The sequence below is a fragment of the Cynocephalus volans genome, chromosome 7 (genome assembly GCF_027409185.1).
Source record: "Cynocephalus volans isolate mCynVol1 chromosome 7, mCynVol1.pri, whole genome shotgun sequence".
In the NCBI taxonomy this organism is placed as follows: Eukaryota; Metazoa; Chordata; class Mammalia; order Dermoptera; family Cynocephalidae; genus Cynocephalus; species Cynocephalus volans.
This window is the reverse complement of record NC_084466.1, coordinates 84,666,823-84,677,470: the sequence shown is the minus strand read 5'-3', so window position 1 is coordinate 84,677,470 and position 10,648 is coordinate 84,666,823. Positions and strand designations below refer to the sequence as shown.

The 10,648-nt window shown below is 35.6% G+C and overlaps 1 non-coding gene across 1 annotated transcript; it reads right to left on the bottom strand.

Annotated features, from left to right (window-relative positions):
• Positions 1-2,165: 2,165 nt before the first annotated feature.
• On the bottom strand, positions 2,166-2,379 carry LOC134382903 (small nucleolar RNA U3). Its single transcript, XR_010024149.1, has one exon. It is a non-coding gene; the product is annotated as a small nucleolar RNA U3 (small nucleolar RNA).
• Positions 2,380-10,648: the final 8,269 nt, after the last annotated feature.

The window sequence follows — 10,648 nt, the reverse complement described above, 5'->3', positions numbered from 1 at the left end:
TACAAGGAAGTGCACAGACGGGCCTAGCAGGAGATCCAGAAGCCCGACTAAAGTCTGGCCAAGCAAAGAATCTTTGGACTCAGAACACAGAGGACAGCTCTGGGTGAAGAATTACCTAGAAATGGAGGAAGAGAGTGACCCAACAAAGTGACTTACCTAATGAGACAGCTTGTAAATATGGTACTGAGAACACCTTGAAAGTCTAACCAGGTGTCCAAAGTCAAGATCCTCAGATCAGAAGTTAACTGAAGAATGTTGCTTGCACATATAAAAAAGAAAATGTTCTAGTATTGATTGAGCATTGTTAAAGGGAGAGAGAAGACCTGAGATTACAAATTCCTCAAGGGCAGGTCGTTGTCTTAGTCACGTTTTCATCTACAGTGCCTGGCATGGGAACTAGGACAGAGAGGAGGTTAAACGTATGTTCATTGTTTGACCTATTCAGTGGTAGAAATCTCAGTTATTAGAACCATTCATTTTGTCAGATTTCCCATGGCCTGAAGGCCATTTGATTTTCTTGGGTCACTTAATTTTCCTTTTTCTAATTTAAAGCTTGCCAAGCACATCCCTGTCTAGTCATGAATGTGCTTTCCCCATTGTCTCGATAATCTTGAAAGACCCAAGAGAGTAGACATGAGTTACTGAAAAGGATGATCTCTCTTTGTAAAGTAATATGTTGGAATTCTGGCTTATGAAATTTGTCAGCATAAATTGGCATGCTAGAATCAGTTCAACTCTAAGTAAACCGATATAATCGAGTTTCCAAACCAGTAAAGCTAAGGACAAGAACTGGGTCTGTGCTAAATCCCCTAAGAGACTGCCACAGATGGGAGGTCCCACCTGAGCCATGGACCAGTCCCAATACTAGTTTCAATACCATGGTGGACTTCCCCCACAGTTAGCAGTGCTGATCTTGGTATAAATCAATCAATTGCAATTAAATAAATAAAATAAGCTTTAAAACCATTTACTAGTTTGAGTGGTAAAAGGTATTAAGAAATGCAAGGGAATGCAGCAAAATGGGTGAAATCGAAGGCTTTGGAAACTAAAAGAACTTGAATTGAACCAACACTTTGTGGATTTAAGCAAATTATTTAACCTTTCTAAATTTCAATTTTCTCATGAAAACTGAGGTTCCTTGGATTGTGAAGACTGAATAAGATGATCTGTGTCAAGACCTTTGGTCTCCCGTTGCTGGCAATATGGTAGACTAGAGGTCCTAAAAATCCTCCCAGTTACAAAATAACTAAACATGTTAGATTCAATATTTTGAAAAATGTTAGACTCAATATTTTAAAAATACACTGTAAAAACTGTATGGATGAACTAGCAAAAAAGTAAAAGAATTCCTCTGAAATCAGGAATGAAATTGTAGGGCAAATCTGGGGAAATAAGAGATTATTGAGCACTCAGCTATCCTGGGGGTATCTCCCACTCCCAGTTGCCTAGAGTTTTAATCTTAGTGGAAACATGGGTGGGCAGGAGGTTAGGTAAAAGGAGAACCAGAAACCACCACAGAAAACCAAGACACATGAAAGACTATGTCCCTAGAGAAATGGTAAATGAGAGGAAAACATAAACACCCTACTCAAGCAGTTAAGGAAAGTCAGTTGTTTTCTTGGCTCTCAGCAGAGGGATAAAGTCCTCCCTGAGTGGAGTTGACAGTTTTTAGCAAATAAAAATACAGGGTACAGGGAATTTTTAGGATAACGAAATTATTCTTTGTGATACTATAATGGTAGATACGCGTCATTATACGTTTGTCAAAAACCCATGAATGTACAACACCAAGAATAAACTTTAATGTAACTATGAACTTTAGGTGATAATAATGTGTAGTATTGGTTCATAGCAAATGTACTACTCTGATGGAGGATGTTGACAATAGGGGAGGCTGTGTGTGTGTGTGTGTGTGTGTGTGTGTGTGTGGTGTGTGGTGGAGAAAAATAGAGGGTATATGAGAACTCTATTTTCCACTCAGTTCTGCTGTGAATCCAAAGCTGCTTTAAAAAACTAAGTCTCTATATTAAAAAGTACAGGGTGCCCAGTTAAATTTGAATTTTATGTAAATAACATGCTTATAATAAAAAATTATTCATTATTTATTTGAAATTCAAATTTAACTGGGCATTCTATTTTGTTTTGTTTTGTTTTTTTAAGTGAAAGCCGCTCAGACTGCATCACTCCCTCTCTCTCCCAAAGGAAGAGCAACAATAATCAAGGGCTCATCAATGGCAAACGGCCTTGCAGTGGAACAACAGGAGCCGGTTTAACACTCAGGAGGGAACCCTGTGCCTCCCCCCATGGCTTTCAGTGCTCCAGACCGTCAGAAAAACTTCTCTAGTAAACAATACAAGTGATCCCTACAAGTATAGTCTTGGCAGTCTATATTTTTTATGGCAACCCTGCTCCTGAGAATCAGTGGCTGTTGGCAGGTGTGGCATGGATTTGAGTTCTGAATTCACGCTGTATGAAAAATTTTAAGCTGAATATTTATACTAAGTAGATTCAAATTTGTATTGTCCCCAGGTACCTGGCAGGAACAAACAAAAATACTTCCCCCCAAAATGCATCCTTACTGCAGGCTTCAAAGAATTTCCAGAAATTGATTTCAAGCAAACATAAACTTAAAAACAAACAAACAAACAAAAGAAAAGAAAATAAAAGAGCCACAGAAAAAAATAAATAATAACTCAGACTCACCAGGACTTTAGATATTGGGATGATCAGATATAGATTATAAAATGTTTACATGTTTAAAGAAATAGAGAAAAGTGAAGCCACAAGCGAGATTTTTTTAAATGACCAGAAACAGTAAAAATCAAACCTTTAAAATAGAAAAATAGTCAGTCTAAGGCCCTGGGGGGAAGGGAAGTGGCCAGAGCCCAGCAGGGGCTGAGGTGGGCCGATACCTGCAGAGCACCAGGGGCTCAGTCTACAGCCATGGAAAGCTGAAACAGGAGCCAAGGTAGTGTCATATAGACATCACCACACCTTCTGTCACCACAAGGACAGTTCACCACCACAGTAGCAGACAGGGCCACTCTACAGGCAACCTGCCACTCAGTCAATTACATTGATATAAGAAGAGTCACTAGTAGAGCCTGCAAATAGAGGAGGAAATCTTTATGCTCATAGCCAACCCCAGAGTAACAGAAGAAGCAAGTCCTCTACCAGATGACCAAACATCAATGAAAAAAACTAGAGCTACAAACAAACAAGAAGATATGACACCACCAAAGGAATACAGTAACACTCAAATTCCAGACCCCATAGAACAGGGAATCCTTGAAATGTCTGAAAAGGAATTTTGAGCAATGATCTTAAGACAACTTAAAGAGATGAAAAGATGGCTCAATAAGAGAACACAAGGAAACCAGAAAAAATATCCAGAATATGAAGGAGGAAATCTACAAAGAGATTAATACCTTAAAACAGAGTGTAGCAGAATGCCTAGAAATGAAAGATTCACTCGATGAAATATAAAACACAACAGAGAGCTTGAACAGCAGGGTAGAGCAAGCAGAAGAAAGAATTTCAGATCTCGAAGATGGTCATTTTGAAATAACCCAGGCAGACAAAAAGAAAAAAAAAAAAAAGGAAAAAAGAATAAAAAATAATGAGGAAAATCTAAGAGAGATAGCAGACAACCTCAAGTGCTCTAATATCCGAACTGTGGGTATTACAAAAGGGGAGGAGAAAGGAAAAGGTATTGAAAACCTATTCAAAGAAATAACAGAAAACTTCCCAGGTGTACGGAGAGATGTAGACCTTCAAATTCAGGAAGCTGAAAGGTCCATAAACAGATTCAATCCAAAAAGATGCTCTCCAAGACACATTATAGTCAAACTTGTAAAGGTCAAAGACAAAGAAAGAATTCTAAAAGCAGCAAGAGAAAAGTGTCAAGTCACCTATAAGGGAACCTCCATCAGCCTAACAGCAGACTCCTCAACTGAAACCCTACGGGCTGGAAGAAAGTGGAATAGTATATTCAAAATACTAAGAAAAAAAATTGCCAGCTAAGAATTCGTTACCTAGCAAGGCTCTTCTTCAGAAATGAGGGAGAAATAGTGTATTTCCCAGACAAACAAAAATTGTGGGAGTTCACCACCACACAACCAGCCCTGTAAAAGTTCTCAAGGGAGTCCATCATCTGGAATCTGAATAATGATGATCACTATCATGAAAACACAAGAAAGAGCAAAACCAGTTGTTAAAACAGAAATGCCAGTGAGAAAGAGAAAGAAACCAAATCATGCCACCTCAAATTTCCAACTAACACTGGATAAGAGAAATACAAGGGGAAGTAATGATTAAAAGATACTTAAAACATCTGGACAAAAAGCAATTAAATGACAAGAATTAAACAATACCTGTCAATAACTACCCTAAATGTGAATGGACTAAACTCCTCATTTAAAAGACACAGATTGACTGATTGGATTAAAAATCCAGACCAAAGTATATGTTGTCTTCAAGAGACCATCTCACCTATAGAGAAACACACAGACTAAAAGTGAAGGGATGGAAAAAGATATACCATGCAAATGGAAACCAAAAACAAGCAAGAGTCGCTGTTCATATATCAGATAAAATAGACTTTAAACCAAAAAACATAAAGAGACAAAGAAGGCCACTATATAATGATAAAAGGATCTATCCAGCTAGAAGACATAACAATCGTAAGTATGTATGCACCCAAAACTGGAGCACCCAGAAATATAAAGTAAACACTCTTAAACCTAAAGAAAGAAGTAGGCCCTAATACATTAATAGTGGGTGACCTGAACACCTCTCTCTCAGTATGTGACAGATATTCCAGGCAACAAATTAACAAAGAGACACAGATTTAAACTATACCTTAGAACAACTGGACCTGGCAGATATATACAGAACATTTCACCCAACAACTAAAGAATATACTTTCTTCTCATCAGCACATGGAACATTCTCCAGGATAGACCAGATATTAGCTCACAAATCTAGTCTCAGCAAACTTAAAAAAACTGAAATCATTCCAAGTATCTTTTCAAACCACAATGGGCTAAAACTGGAAATTAATAACAAGCAAAACCCTGGAAACTATACAAATAGTATAGGCTCCTGAATGACCTACAGGTCAAAGAAGAAATTAAACAGGAAATCAAAAAATTTCTTGAAACTAATGAAAATAAAGATACATCATGCCCAAACCTGTGGGATACTGCAAAAGCAGTAACAAGAGACATATTTATTGCAATAAACACTTACATCAAAAGAATGGAAAGACTTCAAATAAGCAACCTAACACTATGCCTCAAAAAACTTGAAAAACAACAGCAATCCAATCCTAAAGGTAGTAGATGGAAAGAAATAATTAAGATCAGAGCACAACTAAATGAAATAGAGACCCAAATATGATCAAAAATATCAACAAAACAAAATGTTGGTTTTTCAAGAAGATAAATAAAAGAAGAGAGAAGACCCAAATAACAAAAATCAGAAATGAAAAGGGGTACAACCAATACCACAGAAGTACAAGGAATAGTTAGAGACTATTATAAATAACTGTATGAAAACAAATATGAAAACCTGGAAGATATGGGTAAGTTTCTGGACACCACAAACTACCCAGATGGAACCAAGAAGAGGAAGAAAATCTGAACAGACCAATAACAAGCAATGAGATTGAAGTGGTAACCAGCAATCTTCCAACAAAGAAAAGCTCAGGTCTGGATGGCTTTACAGCTGAATCCTACCAAACCTTTAAAGAGGAATTAATACCAATTTTCTTCAAATTATTCCAGAAAATTGAAACAGAAGCCATTCTCCCAAACTCATTCTATAATGCCAACATAACTCTGATACCCAAATCAGATAAAGACACAACAAAAAAAGAAAATTACAGGCCCAAATATCCTTGATGAACACAGATGCAAAAATCCTTAATAAAATGTTAACAATCAGAATACAGCAACACATCAAAAAATTATACACCATAATCAAGTGGGATTCATCCGAGGGATGCAAGGATGGTTCAAAATACAAAAGTCAATAAATGTGATAAACCTCATCAACAAAATCAAGGACAAAAAGCAATATGATTATCTCAACAGATGCTGAAAAAGCATTTGATGAAATTCAACATCTCTTCATAATAAAGACTCTCAACAAATTAGGTATAGAAGGAAAGTGTCTCAACACAATAAAAGCCACATATGACAAGCCCACTGCCAGCATCATTCTGAATGCAGAAAAACTGAAGGCTTTTCCCTTAAGAACAGGAACTAGACAAGGATGCCCACTCTCACCACTTCTATTTAACATAGTACTGGAGGTATTAGCCAGAGCAATCAGGCAACAGAAGGAAATATAGAGCATCCAGATTGGAAAAGATGAAGTCAAACTGTCCCTATTTGCAGATGACATGATACTATATATAGAAAAACCTAAAGACTCTATCAAAAAACTCCTCGAGCTGGTTAATAATTTCAGTAATGTTGCAGGATACAAAATAAATGCCCCCAATCAGTTGTATTTATATTCTCCAATAATGAGCTAACAGAAAGAGAAATCAAGAAAGTAAGCCCATTTACAACGGTCACAAAAAAATAATGTAAAATACCTAGGAATCAATTTAACCAAGGAGGTGAAAGATCTCTACAATGAGAACTACAAACAACTATTGAAAGAAATTATATAAGACACAAAAAGATGGAAAAATATTCCATGCTCTTGGACTGGAAGAATTAACATTGTGAAAATGTCTATACTACCCAAAACAATCTATGGATTCAATGCAATCCCCATCAAAATACCAATAACATTCTTCACAGGAATGGAAAAAGACAATCTCAACATTCACATGGAACAACAAAAGACCCTGAATAGCCAAAGCAATCCTGAGCAAAAAAAAAAAAAAAAAAAAAAAAAAAAAAAGCAGGAGTCATAACACTACCTGACTTCAGATTATACTACAAAGCTATAGTAACCAAAACAGCATGCTACTGTCATAAAAATAAACACTCAGACCAGTGGAACAGAATAGAGAACCCAGAAATCACCCCCTCAGTCTTACAGCTATCTGATATTGACAAAGGCAGCAAAAACATACATTGGGGAAAAGACTGCCTCTTCAATATGTGGTGCTGGGAATATTGGATATAAATATGCAGAAGAATGAAACTAAATATGCACCTCTCACCATATACTAAAATGAACTCAAAATAGTTTGAAGACTTAAGTATAAGCCCCGAAACTGTAAAATTACTAAGGGAAAATATAGGTGAAACACTTCAGGAACTAGGTCTGGGCAAAACATTATGAACATGAGCCCAAAAGCACAAGCAACAAAAGAAAAAAATAAACAAATGGGACTATATCAAACTAAAATGTTTCTGCACAGCAAAGGAAATAATCAACAGAGTGAAGCAACAACCTGCTGAATGGGAGAAAATTTTTGCTAACTATGCATCTGACAAGGGATTAATATCCAGAATATACAAGGAACACAAGCAATTACACAGTAAAAAAACAGATAACCTAATTAAAAACTGGGCAAAGGAGCTGAATAGACATTTTTCAAAGGAAGACATACAAATGGCCAACAGATACATGAAAAAATGCTCAACTGTTAACTAGTAGATTACACACAATAGAAAAAAGAATCAATGATCTAGAAACTCGAGTCCAGTACAAAGAAAATGACAGAAAAATATGAGGGAAAGGTTAAGAGGTACTGAAGCTTGAAGGGTAAGAAGAACCAAAAACACTCAGTTGGAATTTCATACAGAGATAATAAAGTGAATAAAGGAGAGGCAATTAGAATTTTCCAAAACTGATAGTAAGTATCAGTGCTTGGAATTAAGAAGCATAAAGAATACCCAGAAAGATCATTCCAAGACACATTATGAAAAAACTGAACAATCCCAAAGCCAAAGAGAAGATTTAAATGTAGCCAAAGAAAAAGGACATTATCTTCTCTAATTAGATACTCAGCTGACTTCACAACTGCAATCAAGGGAGTCAGAAGAATATTATGTATAAAGTACTATGAAAAATATAACTATCAATTTAAAATTATGTACCCAGCTAAACTATCTTTCAAGAAATATGACAAAATATAAACATTTCCAAATAAACAGATACACTCAGGTAAATTGGAGGCAGTTTACCAACAAGAGACCCTCTCTAAAAGACTTTTGGAGAAATTTATTACAGAAGAAAGAAAATCAGCCCAGATATGAAAAGGAATGATAAGCAAAGAAAGGAGTAACCCATGTGAGTATATCTAAATGAACATTAATAGCATATGATAACAAAAATAGTCTAACTTGGGGGATTTAAAAAAATTTACAAAGTACTTAGCCCATAAATTGGTTCTCAGAAATTTTGAAAAATTCATATAAAATAGACCATGTATTCTGACGACAATGTAATTAAGTAATAAATCAATTTTAAATAACTAAAAAAGCCCCTTGTATGTATTTGGAAAATATAAAAACGTCTAACTAATTTATGAATCAAAGAAAAAATAGAAATAGGAAACTACTAAAATAGTATAATAACAAAAGTGCTTTTTGTCACAGTTTATTGTGCTAAATGGCTAAATGACACTTAAGAGGATGTTTGAGAAGAGGAAGAGAATCAAAAGGAAGAAGAGGCAGAAGAAGGGGTAGGAAGGACACTTGTGTAGTGTTTACCTGCACCAGGTGTTACTCTAAGCTCCTCACATATATTAATTGATATAGTCTTTGCAACAACACTATGATACTGTTGTTACTTCATTTCAAGGATATGAAACTAGGGCACAAAGAAGTTAAGTTTCCTGACCAACCAAGGTCACACAGCCAGAAAGAGGCTTAATTGCTTATACATCATTAGAAAAGAACTGAATATTAATGAGCTAAGCACTAACACAAAAAGGTAGAAAACTGCAACCCAATCAACCGAAGAATGTAGAAGGAAGGAAATAATAAAGATTAGAGCTAAAATTAATGAAGTAGAAAACAATGACACAAAAGAGGAATAAAAAAGTCCAAAGATGATTCTTTGAAAATGTCAATAAAATTACTAAACCTCTGGCAAGATTGATTGTTTAAAAAGGCAAAATAAATCAGGAATGAAATGGTGATATGACAGCTTTATAATAAAGAACAGATAAATTTATACTATAATAAACTTTTTTTTACATATACATGTATCTGTCTACTATATATTTGAAAATACAAAAAAAAAAAACCACCCAAAAAACCCAAACAGAAATAAAATTTTTTTCAAATAAAAATACAAAGAAAATGTACATGTTCCTAGAAAAAAATAATAGAAAATCCAGGCCTCTCCAGTACACTGGCAATCTTGATCCCCTCGATTCTGGTAATAAAGCTCGCAGTTCACATTCACCAGCAACGTGGACTATCTACACTACAGGTAGCTGGCGGATTTCATTATAAACTGACTGTGATAGTAGAGAGGGTCTATGTGTGTTTGTTTCCTATGGCTGCTGTAACAAGTTACCACAAACTCAGTGCCTTGAAACCACATAAACTATCATTTCACAGATCTGTAGCTTAGAAGTCCAGCAGGGGTCTCCTACCTGGGTTAAAATCAAGGTGTCAGAAGGGCTGAATTCTTTTCTGGAGATTCTAAAGAGGGATCCATTCATAGCCTTTTCTGGCTTTGAGAGGCTGCCCACGTTTCTTGGCTCATGGCCGCTTCCTCCACCTTCAAAGCTAGCAAAATCAGATCCAGTCCTTCTCACATTGCATCTCTCTGACCTCCTCTTCAGCCCTCTTCCAATTTTAAGGATCCCTGTGATTATATTAGGCCCCCCAGATCATCTCCCTATTTTAGGATCAGCCAGTTAGCAACCTTAATTCCATCTGCAACCTTAATTCCCCTTTGCCTTTTAAAGAACATGTTTACAGGTTCCAGATATTAGGACATGGACACCTTTAAGGGGACCGTTATTCTACTTATCACACTATAAAACATCCCTCATTATTCCTTAATTTTATCTTTAAATTAAATAATAATAAAGCAAACTATCAGAATCATATTATCTGTATACTCCAGAGAAATGAATTTACTGAGCCATGCCTTAATTTAATGTCCACAGCATTTATAGAGGATCCAAATATATATGAACAACTTTTGTACAGTTTTTTTAAGCATTGAAGTTATTGTCCAGCATATTATTCAGCATTCCTTTTCTGTAAGAGCTTTCACTGTTAATTTTGCTTGAGTTTAATTCCAGAAAAACTTCTGTTTCTGTAGGTGAAATGAAAATAACGTGGCCCCCTTGCCTGGGCTGCCAGAAAACGTAAGAGCTAAATTCATCCCTCTTTCTATAGACAGTGTCTTTTCGTTTTTGCTCTAAAAATTATTTTAATTTTAAAATTTTCTTTAATTTAAATTAAATTAAATTAAATTTTTTTTAAAAGATGACCTGTAAGGGGATCTTAACCCTTGACTTGGTGGTGTCAGCACCGTGCTCTCGTAAGTGAGCCACAGGCCGGCCTTAATTTTTTTAAATTGTGGAAAAAAACATATAAAACTTACCATTTTCAAGTGTACAGTTCAGTAGTGTTAAGTATATTCACACTGTTGTATAATGGATCTCATCTTGTAAAACTAAAACTCTGTATTCACTAAACAACATTATTTAAAA